Consider the following 16,996-nt stretch of genomic DNA (forward strand, 5'->3'; position numbering starts at 1 on the left):
AGTGGAGTGGTGCGGTTGCAGGTAGAAGAGTTGGTGAAGGAGGAGGAGATCAGGTACCTGGGGTCAACAGTGCAACGTAATGGAGAGTGTGTTAGAGAAGTGAAGAAAAGAGTGCAGGCAGGGTGGAGTGGGTGGAGAAGAGTGGCAGGAGTGATTTGTGATAGAAGAGTATCAGCAAGAGTGAAAGGGAAAATTTATAGGACGAGTTTTTTAGAGGGACAGCGCATGTAGGACGTTTTGGAGACAATGTGAGGGAGGCAAGATTGAGATGGTTTGGACATGTGCCGAGGTGGTACATATATCGGTAGGAGAATGCTGAGGATGGAGCCACCAGGAGGGAGAAAATGAGGCAGACCATGGAGGAGGTTTTTTTTGGATGTGGTGAGGGAAGACATGCAGGTAGTTAGTTTAAAAGAGGCCGCTGTAGAGGACAGGGGGGTATGGAGACGAATGATCTGCTGTGGTGACCCCTAACGGGAGCAGTGGAAAGAAGAAGAAGAAGTTACACTATAAAAGAATTGTGATATTCAGTATTAATTACTGAACCGGATTTCTTATCACAGATTAGCTAGGGCGTCAGCGGTCATTTGAAATCATGTCATTACCGATAATGTAATTTCATACTTTCGGTACAAAATATATAGAGCTGGTTAATTTTAGCCTTCAGTCCGATCCTCTTTCTGACATGTCATGAATTACGGGTCATATCCTGACAGACAGGCTCATTTAACATAACGAATGGATATGACAGTCAATGCTTATTATCGCAAACCTGTGCTTTAATGGATAGACTAAAGGTTACTTCATCCACTCAGGCTCGTTACATTTATATGCAAAATCTTTCGCTTGTGTAATTCTGGTATTTATGTCGGCCAATTAACATTAACAATTTATAACAACACAAGCGAAAGCAGACAGTGTATTGAAAGCCATTCGTTCTGGAAGTCCACTTCTATTGCCGTTCTTTTATTATTTTTTTTAAACTACTTTTAAAGAACATCAATCCAAACAGACCTTCTGTCTTACAGCAATGTACAAATACAGGTTCTGAGCACTTGCTTGTAAATACAACAGGGGCGTGTTTTAGGCCTAGCAAAGCCAAGCCAAAGCTAATTAACTAAAGGTGACCCTCTGATTTATTTACATCCTAAACAAAGGAGCTGCATAAAACCCTGGATTTCAATCACGCCAGATAATCCAATTCTTCTAAAAGGGGGAGTGGAGAGGGCATCATTCATGGAAATTGTTTTATGAGGCTTAGGCTGTGGCTTTGGTTGACCCTCTTTTGAGTCATGTGCTAAAAGGGTCGCTTTCATCGTGGCACTGTGCCTTAAAGGTTTAGCTTTAGACCATGACAGACGAAAAAATGTAAATTTTCGTCTGTCATGGTCTAAACCTAAACCTTTCCTGATAACTCCTGTTAAATCTCTCCGTATTGCATCAGAGGTAAAGTTGAGAAGCTTGTTTATACATGATATATTTAATGTACAGATATTTCCTTAAGTGATATAATGATTTGTATGTAAATATGGTTTGTTTTATGGGCTGTTTCATTCATAACCATGTAATTTTTCAATTTTCTCTATCATTAAATCACAGGTTTAGATGATGTTCTCATTCTGCTTAGTTACCCATTCTTATATACAGTATATGCTATATAACACACAAGCATACTTAAAAGCATCATACTGTGACAAGACTTTTGGATCTCCAGTTTCAGCATTTCTGACAGAAATCAATCTAAAACTATTTTCCTATACATGAAGTTTAGGAATTCTTTATACCATTAGCAAACTATTGTTTTATTTTTTTGTATTAACTTTAAGAAAAAAGAAGTTGCTGAATAACTGTTCATAGCTATCATTAAGAAAAATGGGATGTTGTGCTTTCTATGCATTTATATTTGCAATTTGTTTTTTTCTTCCAAACTATGGAATGGGAACAACATTGCTATGTTATGTGATGACTCCAAAATTCAAGGATATGCTGATTTGGAAATCATGCATTATATTTCCATGTCGATTATTTTTCTACATCATCTCACCCTATTATTTCCTTACATAATAATCGTTAGTAGAACCACCAGAATCATTACAGAGTACAATTTCAACATCGATTACTTATTGATTTTATTTATTCCTGACATAAACCATAGCAATTATTTTTTAAGAAATGCTAATTTTTGGGGAAGAATTTAATAGGGATTGGATGTAAGACTTTTTTAGGTCATGCCACCTTAATTGTGATTTACTGCTGTTTTCCTTTGTGTGTAAATGTGTAAGTGTGTGTGCTTGATGGAGTAGCCTGACATGCTGGATGGCCTAGCCTCATTAGTAAATGTCTCCCCTCGTCCTCTAGGAAGAACAGCGTCATGTCCACTGATTAGCCACTTGCTGTATTGACTGGCTGTTCATTTTGTAATAAATAAATAAATAAATAAATAAATAAATAAATAAATAAATAAATAAATAAATAAAAATAAATATCGAGCTAATGAAGTATGCTGATATGAAATTTGCCAGACTAGCTCTCTGGCTTGATGCCTGTACTCATTATTAAGTAGTATACACTCAAATGGATGTAAATAGCATGCTGACATTACAGCTGAGCTGCAGGAGTAAATAAAAAAAACATATCAGAGACTTTAGTGAGTAATTAGTGAGTCAAGTCTTTTAAAAGAATTTGTTTACAGAGTCGCAGGATGCTAATGTTTGTCGTAGCAAGCCACCTCAGAGACCTTACAATACAGCTAACTCAGCAGTTTAGCTGCTAGCATCCTTTTGTGTGCTTCTGTGCTGCTCTACATTTCACTGACTGAGCAGACTCTCTTCCTCTGTCCCCTGAGGTCAGTGATTTGGGAGATAGCCAGAAGGCCCTGATTACCTCCATCCCAGCTGGCCAGACATCCTTTCCTGCCTCGTCTGTCTGCCCATTAACCCTCAGAGCACTTATTGATTTTTGTCCATCGCTTTAAGCGCCTAGCATCTTCTTGGCCATTGTGCTAATTCCTCAGTCCAAATACAAATGCGAGCTTTCCTGTCTCTTGTGAAATTCTCCAGGATGATGCCTCACCATCTGTTATATATGGTGGAAGAAATGCCCAGAGGTGCCGCACCCTAACAAAAACACACTGATATACGACGTTGAGCAGATTTCAGATGCTATACAATGTGGATCCTCAACAAGGTTTAGTTTTGGTGTAAAGAAATAGAAACTATTCAGTAGCTACCTATTTTTTTTTTCCCGGCATATTACTGAGTGATTACTGAGGAATTAAACAGTCTCTATCTCCAAACATCACAAACCAAAAAACTGAATTAAAAAATTGATGAAGTAATAAACAGCTTATGGTTTTGCTCACACAAAATAAAGCAAGTATGTATGTATCTATGTACAGTTTGTATTTATTTATATTCAATACTGTTTTATAAATGCTTAATACACTTTTCGGAATTCGTTTGTGCTTCTAGTGTACACAGACTCCAACATTTTGCTAAAACTGCACTTCACTTTGGAGTTTTGTTTGTTGCTATCCTCTTCATCATTCCAGTGTGACCTCCTTTTTTGCTTCTCGAATTCCTTTTCCAGCAAATATACCTCAGCAATGACATTGTAATCATAATTCTGCACCCCCAAGGCTTAAAACCCCTGTACCTGCCTTGCATTTCTATAGCTTTATATAATCTTTATATATTTATATACAACAGAATACTGACTCAATATAACAGGTGGTCACCAGAGACCTACAGTCAGTGTCTGGCATTTTGGCTCTTTAATTAAAAGCACATATTCTACCCACTGTTATTAATAATTTTGACTTCAGCTTTCAAGGTAAATGTGGCTAGTGAGATCTACAGTATACACTCTCCATAGACAAAATTATAGAAACACCTGACATTTCCAACCAGATGTGGTTCTTTTCCAAAACTGTTACCCACAACTGTAGAGGCTCACAATTGTATTGAATTGTCTTGTATTGAAACCTGCTCCAGCATGATAATGGCCCTGTGCATAAAGCCATCTCTATGAAGATATGCTTTCATGGGTTGGAGTGTCTTGAGGTGCCTTCTATTGAGCTCTGACCTTAACCCTATTAAAAAACTTTTAGATGAATTGGAATACTTACTGCACCAGAGCCTCTTGACTATTCTCATGCCCTTGTGTCTAAATGAGCACAAATCCCCAAAACCAAACTCAATCTAGTGGAACATCTATAGGGTTTTAGAACAGTAAATGGTGTCTAAAGAAAGGTCACAGTAATCTTATAATCAGGTGACTATTTATGTAAAAATGCAAATTTTTTTTTGTTCATAATAATAAAAATACATTATAAGAAATTCTAGTAGTTAAAATACAAATATCCGGAAATATAGTTTTACATGACATTATAATTGTTAAATGTATCTTTAAATATCCACAAAAATTTACAGGCAAAAGCCCTCACCCCTTTCAAGACAATGTGGAATGTGATCCATTTATTACAGATCATTTTAAAGCTCCAGTGATTCAGTCCAATACAATATAAGGACATTAACCAACAGGCAGGAAGGCTGGGATTTTGTAACCGGAGTCTTTTGGCCAGGTTCGCCTCCTTACCCATGTGCCATTTTTTTTTTTCCCAAAAGTTCTCCACCAGTCTGCTTCTACTCATTCGATTAGGCTAATGGACATCTGGACCGCAATCAGGGCCGTCCAGCGTTTCCGCCTTAGCACAGATGCACCGACACAAAAGGATCTCTGAGATGAGGCTCTTTAATTGATGGGCGGCAAAAGACAAATTATTAGCATTTTGCTGTCCAAGATATCATTTCCTCATAATGCAATATCTAATATCATTAGGCTATTTGCCATCTGATGATATCTTTGATGGATTTGTAAAACAAACATGGTTTTCCTTCCTGCTCTACCTCTCACTTACGAATTAAATAGCAGGGTGGTAGCTTTTCAACTAAAACAATTATGCTAATAGATATCTGCACTGCAGAACACCCAAAAAAAAAAGAAAGAAAAAAAAACTCCAACTCAATCCACTTCCCAGCCTGATGAGTTGGCTTTCTTAAAATACCCTAAAGGCTAATAGCATTACAGCAGGCATGATACAGCATTCGCAGCATGACCTGTGGCAGGCATCACAAGACAAAGACAGACTGCCAAAGGGAATCCATGGAGAGCTGTGGCCATGTGGCCCGCTAATGACCCACACCCGTGTTCACATTCAGTAATCATGTGATAAAAAAGACTCCCTTTTTAATCACAGAGCACTTTGAGGAGATTGGAGGCCCTCTGCTTCTGAATAAACTGTTCTACTGTGAGCCTAGTGCTGCAGATGTCCTGCTAGACAAATACAACTCCACAGCGTCTTCACAGAACTGCTGCTTCTCAAATCAGTAGATTAAGTACATTTTCTTTCTGCATTTTTTTTTATTGATAACTAAGATAACCAGCAAGTCCCAGTTTGACACTATCAATTTATATCACCCAATCGTATGGTCATAGCGGATAATTTAGCAGTTTTAAGGTTTCATTTGACGAATATTTTGGTTCCATTTACACATCCTAGGACCTCATCTTGCAGTCCTTCAAGCAAACCTAGGTTTCAACTGTACCAATCCTGAACTTCCATCTAGCAATGTTAAGGTCTTAAATAAATCTATCTAGCATCCTTTAAATGCAATCTTACAGTATTAGGGTTTCTTCTAGCAGTTTTGAAAATACATCTAGCATCCTTAAGCATTCTTTTCTATGTTTCTCCTGGGCAATCTTTTCAAAGATCTCACAAATGATTCTCTTTTATGCTGGTCCACATAAGGAACCCCTTTATAACACTTACTCTTAGGCTATGTCTACACTAATCTGGATAAATTAAAAAACTCGAATGCTCCACGTCCACACTTTCGTTTCCAATCGTTCCGCTTACATCCCTGTACTGCACTAGCAAACCGTAAAACTCTCCTGCCTGCATCTTTTCTGCCTGGCATTTATTTACTTCAAAATTTTACCCAAAAACACCAAAGCCTTCACAAGTAAAAGTGAAGATTTATATTTGTTTACCATACTGATCTCCAGGACTCAGCAGACTTCCTTCTCACCATCTCCTTGTGTTCTTTAAAAAACCTGGCTTTTTTGATAACATTATGAACATTCAAGTGTAGCACCTACTGAAAAATCCTATTAAGCCTTTTGACCCTGATCTGGTAAAAGGTCACATCCTCTGCTCTGTCTCCCTACGCTGCTTGCCTTAGCTGATGATAAAGCTTGCAACCCGAAACCAAGCCAGAAATGTTCTTGATCGATCCTCCTACCATCAAGAAGCTGCAGGTTCTGGATATTTTCAGTACTTGTGTTACACCCACCCTATCATTTCCCTATCCTTTCTACACCCATGACTTACCAGAATTCTTCATCTCATGATGCAGTGCTTGAAATGTATTTGGTGTTTTTGCCAATCGATGGGTTTTTCTTTTTTTGTGTGTGTTTGTTTGTATAAGGCATACCAGCGAGAAGCAAGCAGCATGTAAGCGGAGGTTTTCAGAAACAGTAAATAAATCTGTATCGTCTTTTTTCCTACTAGGTAACAAAATATTTTTAGTATACACTTCCAAAAATCATGAGAAACTAATTGTCTGACAGCTGAGGTCTTGTGTGCACTCTTTTAGTAGACAGTGTGTGACTTGAGAAGCGTGTATAAATTTAGCAATGAGCTAAATGTATAAATTTGCATATTTAATCAGAATATAGTATTTCATCTTATATCTATGACAAGGATTAGCAAAAACAAAAAGTCCTTCACTCATTTTCTTTCCCCTTGTAGTCTAAATAATCGAATGCAGTGCTTTAACTGTTGTAAATGTATAACAAAAGGTTTGCCTCTGGTCTAGGCAAATATCTGTTATCAGTTTTCTCCTCATCACCTGATCTCTGGCCAGTCCTGCTGCTTCGCTCCAGCTAGAAAATCTTATAATGATAAATTACTAAGACGAACATTTTGTCCTTGTGCCTAAATTGCTTGTAATGCGAGCTGGTCTATTCTTAATTCAATTCGGGTGCACTTAGATCTCACAATGATGCTGCGCCTCTTTAGGTTTTCCGGTCATTCCGGTATCTCTGAGCCTTCTAGAGATTTCATGCACGTAAAAGAATATTATATTAGCAATCAGAAGACAACCGTGTGAAGCTATTATTTTACCTGAAAAGCAAACAATTCTGTTTAGGCCCCAAAACTCTGGTGAAGACCCTAAATGTGTATGAGAAGCATTGTTTAAATAAAACAAAGAAAAGTCCCTTAGTGGGAAATGATTATTGTATAACTAGTGATAAGAGACTTTTTATTCAGACTCGACTTGGCTGAAAGGCCAGCATTTCGACTGACAGCAGACAAAACACTGACAGCATTGAACAAATTCTTTACTCTACTTAAAAAAAAAAAGATGTTCTACTGATCTAGATTAATACACAGTGATGCAATTTCATTATTTCCTCTCATATATATATATATATATATATATATATATATATATATATATACATACACACACTAAATATTTTCACCCCTAACATTCTGTATATACAGTATGGAGAGTCATTCAGTAACAAAAACACATCAACACAGGTTTAGGTTTAGAACCTTTACCCAGTTTATACCCAAACTCAAAATTTTGATGTTATGCATTTCTGCTCATTGTGGCTGTAAAGATTATTTGCGTTACTCTAGCCTTGCTGTCAGTCAGTCCCCTTTGACCCCATGCAGAACTGCTGGTTACTGAATGTATTTAGTTTTTTCGCACCATTCTTTTAGAAATTTCCCCATTTTTTGCCCAAACCTTTTAGTGTATTTTGTATGAAACTCCCAGAAAATAAGCAGTTTCTCAAATACTGAAATTCAGTACCATGCCAATATAAGAGATCACAATTTTTCTTATTGTAGTGTTTCATGTGAACATCAACTGAATCTTTTTACCTGTATTTGAATGATTTCATGGATTTTTGCTTCTGCCACATGGCTGACTGATCAGATAATTGCATGAATACTGTAGACTGGTATAGTGGATGGATGGATGGATGGATGGATGAATGAATGGATGGCTCTGAATCCAAGAAGCCAATGCTTATAGATAGCAGAAAATGTGTAATACACAAAGTAGTGGTGGTCGATTTTTTAATGGATGTTATACAGGATAACAATTATTAATTTTACACAGGTGATTATGGCTTTGTATTAGTATTTTTTGTTTATTTTTTGTTTTGTGTGAGTTTGTGGGGGGGCTATTACCTATAAATGGAGAAAGAAACCGAGAGAGAGACCAAGGGACATAGAACAATCCTTATATTTTGAATATACTGTGTCTATACCTCTGGGCCAGCAGGACTGCCATGTTGTGTGAATTTTATCACCTATTTATCACCTGTTTGTTTCTATCGGCTCAAAGCCAAGCTGATAACATGGTGGCGTCTGTGTTAAATAGAGGGGCTTGCTTTGACTGGAATGTATCTGTAAACGCCAGCGCTCTAAAACAGGCCCCGTGATACGAGTGGCTCTGGTCGAAAGAGTCAGCCAAAATACATCATAAAAATAATTGAAATGCACTATTCCAATGGAACGGCGGCCGATTCCTTTTTGTCCTTCAGTTCCCCCTCTCATAAAAGCAGTACACACTGTGAGACAAGGATATTTTATTTTAAAGACAGATTTATATAAAAAAAAAAAGGGAATGAAATCTAAAATGGCCATCATGGATAAAACGGTAGTCTAGTCAGTGCTTTGTTCGATTGTCTCATATTTCATAGTATACTTGTACTTAAGGTGTCATGCTGCCTTTTTATTTTTGAATGCACACACACACACACACACACACACACACACACACACACACACACACACACACACACACACACACAGACACACACACACACATACACACAAGCCCACACATGATCCAGGTTTTTTTTCCACACTGTATTAACAATGATTACACCACAGCACTGTTAATGCACAATTAATTTTCTAAAACAGCAGCTTCAACTGCAGCGTTTCAATTAATGTTCTCATTCTAACATGTTAGCATTTTCCCAGAAGAGTGAAGCTTATTTTAACAGCATATGTGGAATGGCATGTTCAGAAAGCACATACAAATCTTATGGTCAGGTGTCCACAAACTTTTTTCTATATAGCGTATAGCATTTATGCCACATAACTGATACGTGTAACTATTTATTTTAGGGTTCCAGTGAAGATAGTTCACTGAGGTTTAACACAATTAAGAACAGGAACTTGTTTTGTTTGCATATCACAGCATTAAACATAAGCACATTACATGTTGTTCTCCAATAATGAAAAGAATTTATGAGACAAAAAAGGGGAAGGAATAAAATACCTCAGAACATTGCAAAATAATCAATTCCAGGATACACACAAAGTGTTTTATTACTCACTTGTTAAATATAACAGAGTTACATTAGCTTTTCAGCTAGTTTGCTAGTTAGCCTATCAAACTGAAAGCAGGCTATTTGCAAGCTGACAGAAATCAGGATTACTTAAAATAACACCCAGGCCACATGAGGTCAAAAAGGATATACACTAAATCAAAACTAATAAATGTTTTGCATGGGCATAACGTACAACCCAAACTCAGAGCTAATTGTTCTTATTGTGTTAATGCTAACATGTGTTTCCTTCCTGTAAGTCATTTCCTTCCTGGGCAGTCTGTATTTTTGGTCAAGATACCTTTACACACAAAAGTTCATATGTTAAGGTATATTTCCTGCACATTTTCCAACACTCTGATATTTGCTCTATCTAAAATAAGATAAAATTCACTTCCTGGATGTTTCCTCTGGATGCTAATTCAGGGTGCCAAAAAAAAATCTAATCTGTTTGCCGTGATAAGTTGCAAATCTTTGTATCTTGCTTCATGTTAAAATTCCTGTGACATACAACTTAACCGAGAAATTTGTAGATCATATGTGTTTTTTATGAGAAAACTTTCATTTCAGTTCATTTCAATGGCTTTGAATAAATGCTATTAAATAACTCTTGTGATTTGAAAATGTATTTAGTGGAAAAACCAAATCACCCTTCATCCCCCCAACCTCCTACCCCTCAAAGCGCCATTTAATCAAAAATGTCCAGACTGCCACTTGGCTAATCTAGCATGGCGCTAGTCCAAAAATTGAGTGTTAAGTGGAGTGCATGCCACGACTAGCTCAATCTAGAATGGGCTGAACTGATAACGGGTCTCCACTGACAAATTCCTCTCCAGACAAACATGAGGTGTGTTCCAGGCTGGAGTCAATGCGGAAAATAATGGTAATAAAAAAACTAATTCAAATTTAATTGTGGGTTTGCAATACTTTGCAATATCTTAGACCTTGGATGGATGAGATACTGTCAAAACGGTTATTGAAAACTTTCAGTCAGTGCCGTCTCTCCTGCCAAACACCTCAACCAGTTCACACAATCACCTGCCCTTTAGAACTAATCCAAGACAGCATTCTTGGAGGCAGTGTGTTGGGTTGGAGAACCCCATGCTGCTGAGGGAATTGCTTTGTCTGAACAGTTTGGCTCTACAGCAGCTGTATACACTTGGTAGTTGTAGAAGCTGCAGCCAAACAACAAATAAAGACCTTCTTTGTCTTCTTTATTATAGTCGCAGAGGAAAATGTCAGCGGGTGGGCTTTTTTAAGATCAGTATTGAAACCCATAATTAGGTTCAGGTCTTTCAGGGGAAAAACTTTTAATGCTTTAATTGTAATTGGATTTTAGTATTTAGATGTTTGTCATTGTTAATGTTAATCATTCGTCATCATTTTCTCCCAAAAAAAAATTCAGGCAATTCAATATGGCCGCTAATAAACAATAAATAGCTATATATTCTTAACCAAAAGTACCTTCCATATAAATAACTACTTTGTTTGGTTTCTATTAGCTTAGAAGACAAAGGCATATGGATTGCACGGTTATATTTCACATTTAACAAATGTAAACACCAATAAAAGTGAATACTTTACCATTCAATAAACTGCATTTTTTTAAGCATCTCCTGTAGCACTATAACGAACAAATCTTTCATTTATAAACGCTGTGACTACAAAGCAAATGCTGGCTGTTTGGAACTAAAATAGTCTCCTTGAAGAGGTAATATAAGGTCCAAATTTAGGATAATTGGGTTGGAAAGGATTTTTTTAGGGTTCCCACCTTCTGCCTCCATGTGGCCACGCTCCTAAATGTAGAAAAAAATCTACAAAAACACATTGTTTTGGTTGTTTGCTGCTGTTTTGTTTAGCTTAATTATCCTATTAATCCGACTAGTTTAAATAAAGGAATATTTACAATTTAGTATGATTAATCCCTCCAGTCTCACCTTGTATCAGAAACTTCATTGAAGATCGCAGCAGGCAGCCATTGTTTATTTACACACCAACATTATGCACTGGTGACATGTCAATTAATCTGGGTAATCATTAACGTCAATACGGTTGAGAATTCTAACCTTAACACAAACTGATGCTTTCTTTATATAAGGCGACAGCAGGATATCATGCAGATTTCCATATCCCATCTGTCTGTCACATTGATGGACAGGTGCGGGGAAGGATTCGGGAGGGGTGTATTTGAAACAACAAGGAGAAAAAAACAGATCTGAGAAAGCAGGAAAATCTGATTAACATGCACGCCACTAGGCTGAGACGTCTGACTGCGAGCTGCAAATATGACTTGTGCACTATTTGCATTCAGCCAGTCTCCATCGGTTTGTATGCGACTGACGCCACTGTCTGATCAGACGTCCGCTCGGGACGTCATATAGTGCGCTTGGTCCTGGGCAGAGGCATAGATTTTTGACAAACAACACCGTTGTATCACCGACCGGGTGGGAGAAAAAAACAAACTCATAAACATGCGATGTAGAGAAGAGAGAGCAGCAAACTAAAAATAGCACAAGCCTTGTTAAATATTTTAGGCACTCGCCTGGCAAGAGGGAGTATTTCCCACCCAAAAAAAACTTCTAAACATACACGAAGAATGCTGAAACCCGCACTGAAAAACTTGAAACCGCTTGAAAGCATTTGTTGTCGCTGCATTGTGTGACTTTTCTGCAGAGATTCAGGTATAAATCCTCAGAGTCAACTTTTAGCCCAAAAAAAAAGTGAGAAAATAAATAAATAAACCTCAAGTTCCTGCCTGTGGTTCCAGGTTTAAACCCTAAAATCCTAGGTTTACAATTTAGGTAATGCTAGCTTTACAATCGAGGTAATGCTAGCATGAAGTTTAAGTTACTGATAGAAAAGGCCAGATGTTTTAAGGACCATTTATTTCCAGACAATCTGTTACATGTGAAGACCCATGGTGCTGTATCAAAGTTCACCTAATGAGTACTCTATTCTAAAGTAGTTTTTTTTTTTTTTGAAGGGGGTGAGTTGACCATCCGCAACAATCTCTTATAATAGACAGGGAGACACAAGCCTTGAATTGGGACTTGATCAAAGCATACTGAAGGCTGCTTGGAGCCTGTATGATAAGTGAGATCAAGGAAACCAGGGCTATAAAGGCAAACAAATATCTCTATATATTATTCCCTTCTGTCCTATTGATCTTAAGAGGACATCAAGATTAGAACAAAAAGGTCAAAATCGCAAGCGCATACAGCCCTCTCTTATTATATCGGTTATAATATTATAAGCTACTATATTATTATATATTATATTAAGCTTTATTGTATTATCGCATAATATGTGGTCGGTTGACTCATTGCACACCCAGCTATCTTTTTATGTCAACTATGTGAGGCAAAAAATTTCTGGTTGTTAATAGCGCTTCCGTGGCTGCTTTTGCACAAGAGTTTTTGGCATCGTCAGAAAACGCTCTGGAGTGCTGTTTTTTTGGGTGGAGATCAATGCGTTTTTACTGTGTTACAGCCTGGAAAAGAGCACATGCAATAAAAGGCTTGTCCATCCTCAAGCCATTAAGATTCTTTTAAGCTTGAATTGCTTGGGTATTAAAGAAAAAATGTTTCGAGATTTATAAAATGCAATATAACTACTTTATCTCTGCTTGTCAACAAAGGTACATCTTGAAAACATGGAAAAAAACATGTACATGTTGCTAACCTATAGTACTTTATGGTGCTCAACTTTCTGACATCATCATTGCTAGCAGGGAACAGGATTTGCTCCAAAATTAAATGTCTGAAATGAACATAAACACATATCAATAGAAAATAAATCTTAAGAATTTAAATTGTATAACAGCTGCGAAAGCAAGAGGTGAAAACATTGATGCGAGTACAAGCAAGTGGTCAGATATGAAGATCGAAAGACAAGCATAGACCATGGTCATTAAAATGTATGTGTGCTGCTGCATGTTACATTTACAGCATCCAGAGTAGCTGCCTGGTCAGGTTTAAATGGTTAAATTAGAATACCATTTTTTATATATATATATTGTGGGAATCAGAACCAAACGATTCGGTAAAAAAATTTACAAGCCGTTAAAACAAACCTAATAACTTAGTACCTTTTTTCCGAACTATAACCCGCTACATTTTCCCCACGTTTTGAACCCCGCGGCTTAAACAACAAAGCGGCTTATTTATGAATTTTTCCTGGGTTTTTCCCGGTTTCACAAACTTCAAGCCAAAAAACTGAGCGACATAACATTAGACCGATGAAATTTCCAAACGGAAACAAAAAACGCACCTCACCTGTGTTCTGAGCTGCACGGCAGCAGGAGAAAAAACTTTTTTTAAACTCCCGAGAGAAATAGTTAAGAAAGGAAGAAGGAAGACAGTGAACAATGACTTTCTTGGTCGGCTACTGTTTAGATACAAGCTGTTCTAACGCGTTGAGTCTGGGTGAAGGGAGAGCTCGCTAACTCCAGTTACAACAGAAATCATATAAGCACAGACAGGTTTCCAAAACTCTTGCTTTTTTATTTTTCTTGGCAACAGCATTACGGGTTAGTCAAAGAAACTTAGGAATGAGCATCAGAGAATAAAAAGGACATATTCCTCGGTCTTGCACACATGCAGTAATAGCGGAAAAATGTGGCGGCAGGCTATTCCCAAAATACCGCTATGCTCCTAATAGAAGCGCAGCATATTGCATTTAGTGTCTTTCGTTAAAGCCTGTGTAAAGTTCATTAGTTTCGGTGTAAACACTGCGGCTTATAGACAGGTGCGGCTTATTTATGTTTAAAATAAAAATCTTCGTCAAATTCAGTGGGTGCGGCTTATATATGGGTGTGCTTTATAGTCCGGAAATTACGGTAAACCGAATAAAATAAAAACATCCTAACAAGTCCAATTATGAACTCAAGTGGTGTAGCTGTGGCTGAGGAACTGCAGTTCTTATTTCTTCTGCTGGCACAGTTAAGGGTTTAATTGATAAGAAAAATACCTGGAGAACAAAACTGTTAAAACAGTGTCAACATATTCCACTCTGAAAAGCTACTGTAGCTAAAGGTTTTCTGACACTCACCATCAGATGGTCTTAAGAAGCTGTAACATGAGGATACATGGCTGCAGTCTTTCAAAATGTACATTTTGTCTAATATTTAACAGACAAGCAAAACCCATCACTGCATGTTGTCAACCTCATTGATGTCATTCCAGAGGCATTTTTGATTATACCAAAATCTTCCATTGCAAATCCGACTTGAAAAAAACGTCATTTTTTTACACCCTCTAGGAAGAAGCAGTTCAGCCTAATCAATTCATTTCTGAGGAAACTTCCCAGGTAATACTCATGATTAGCTTGTATTAGAATGTGATGAGTGGATATGAGAGATTCGGGTAGAGCGACTGCTATGAGAGAAGATGATAATATCTTCAAATATGAGTCTGCAGACCTGTCTCCTCCGTAATTCATCGTGACATCACGTCCTCGAAATAACAAAGAAATCTGCCAGGTTATTACTACCACAATGGACATGTGGATTCAAAAAGATGAAGATGAGGAGAGATGTATTTCCTTGCCTGATAAAGATAGGCATATCTACAACATTTTTGCATTAGTTCACTGAACATTTGGGGGGAGGTGAGATGATTAGGCCCAACTTTTTTTTGGAAAAAAAACAAATCTCTCTTTTGGAACGTTCCCATTTTTCATCCATACATTATGGATTTTCATATATCTGGATTGTGCCTATATCCACTCAGTGGATCTAATGCTAGTCAGCACTTTGTCATGATGGATAGTCTCTTGGGTGCTTGAGATTGGTGATTTGGTATGTGAAACGGACCTGATCAGTCAGAAGTGCTTCAGTTTGAAGATTTCCCCCAGTGAAGTCCTTTTTTCACTTCTGCATCCTGCTACTGCTGCATCTTGGCAGTACAAATGAGTCAAGTTATTGGCATTTCTAATAGCCTTTAGAGATGCATGTGTCACTCTCTGGTCAAGGTAATTTATAGAATCCCTTCACTCTTTGCTTCTGCACTCAACTCTGTCTTTCAATCTCTCTATCCCCCCGTTCTTGCAAGATCTCTGGCCAGTTCTCATTATTGAAATAGGCCCCTCTCGCTTCCTTTTTTTTTTTTCTCTCCATCGCTCTGTCTCTCCTTATTAGATCCGCGATTTCAGAAGCGCATTAAGATATTAAATCCAGGAAGGGAATGGCTGCTGCTACCCGACTTGGCAGGATACTGACTCCTACCATTCCCCTCCCTTTCTTTCTTTATCTTTCTAGCTCTCTTGACTATTCCCCTACCAAATTCACCCAGAATCCATTCGAGACGGAATGACAGAAAGATCAGGCATCTCTCACTGTCTTGGCCCAAAGATGGTCACACAAAGCCGTCCCTTGTGAGCATGGGAATGACGGGAGGAGGCTAACACAGTGGACGCTCTGTCATCGCTCGGATCCCGCTGATGTGTCACTGAATGAAGACGTGCATGCATGCGCCCACACAGCCTCGGCACCACTGGAGCATTCTTCGTGACATGTGAGCATCTATTATGGCTGTTCGTTAGGCTATGCAGCTTTGCCAACGAATGGAAGAATGTCTTTTTTGTGCTAGGCTTGTCACTGGATCTCCCTTGTGACAAAGAGAGATGAGACGTTCAGTTGGAGCTGCTTTTGCACTTATGAAACATTATGTTTTCAAATGGGACCATCAAGCCTCAATGGGGAAAAGGAATAAACTACGAAAATAACTGTACCCTATAATAAGCTTGAGGAAATTTGCTGAAGGTTCGTTTATAAATATCCAAAGCGTATTTCTCCATTTGCAGTTTGACCCAATTTGTTACCAATTTAATTAAATATAGAAATGATCAACTCTTTTCCCTTTTCCAAAGTTGTAAGAAAAGTCATGACTTTAAATACCAGCAACATTGCCACTGCTAGTGCCTTGACCACGCCACTTAACCATCAACTGCTCATTGTATAACTCTAATTGATGTGTAACGGATAATTACTCTGGATAAGGGTGTCTGCCAAATGCTGTAAATGTATTTGAGTCCCTAGAAGGCCATCAAATCTGAGGGGGTCCTAAAACTGACTACCAAGAAAACTCTTCGGTAAAGGGGCCCTCACTGGACCTGGAAAATACAGAGGTGGCATTCTCATGAGAGATTTACACAACACTTGTCTAACAAAGGCTATTTTTTGACACATGGTGTAGGAATCAAGACTCCTGGGGACTTTTTATAAGAATAAATTTGCCTGAATCCCTGTTTGTGACAGGCTCCTGTTTTCTGAACTGAACAGAAACTACACCATGAAAAGTTGCCATTGATATCCTGGTAGTATGACCAAATAACTTCCAAATGGACATATTTGAAAGAAATCTGAGTGGGGAGGTGCTGAGCAGGACAATACTGAGCAACACAGAAAATGGTGTCCCGGTTGTACAATCCTTTAAGGCTCAGCTTGATATAATTGTGAAGTCATTCCTGAATAGTGGGGAAAAAAGCTTTCCCCAGGATAACCCACTTTGGAAAAGCCAAACTTAGTCTCATCTGGTATTGTTACATTTAAAGTTTTAGGTTAGCAATGAGAATGGTT

The 16,996-nt window shown here is 37.9% G+C and overlaps 1 protein-coding gene across 7 annotated transcripts in view; it reads right to left on the reverse strand.

Annotated features, from left to right (window-relative positions):
* The window catches only part of pcbp4 (poly(rC) binding protein 4), a 95,319-nt gene that overhangs the window by 68,297 nt on the left and 10,026 nt on the right, over nucleotides 1-16,996 (reverse strand). The window contains exon 1 of one of the 7 annotated variants that reach the window (XM_083534524.1): nucleotides 6,052-6,306. The exons of the other annotated variants lie outside the window; for them this stretch is intronic. The gene's annotated coding sequence lies outside the window, so the exon portion shown is untranslated. Of the gene's footprint in view, nucleotides 1-6,051; nucleotides 6,307-16,996 lie in introns of those variants that run through there. 7 annotated transcript variants of the gene reach the window in all.

This window comes from Silurus aristotelis (genome assembly GCF_946808225.1).
Source record: "Silurus aristotelis genome assembly, chromosome: 28".
NCBI classification, from domain to species: Eukaryota; Metazoa; Chordata; class Actinopteri; order Siluriformes; family Siluridae; genus Silurus; species Silurus aristotelis.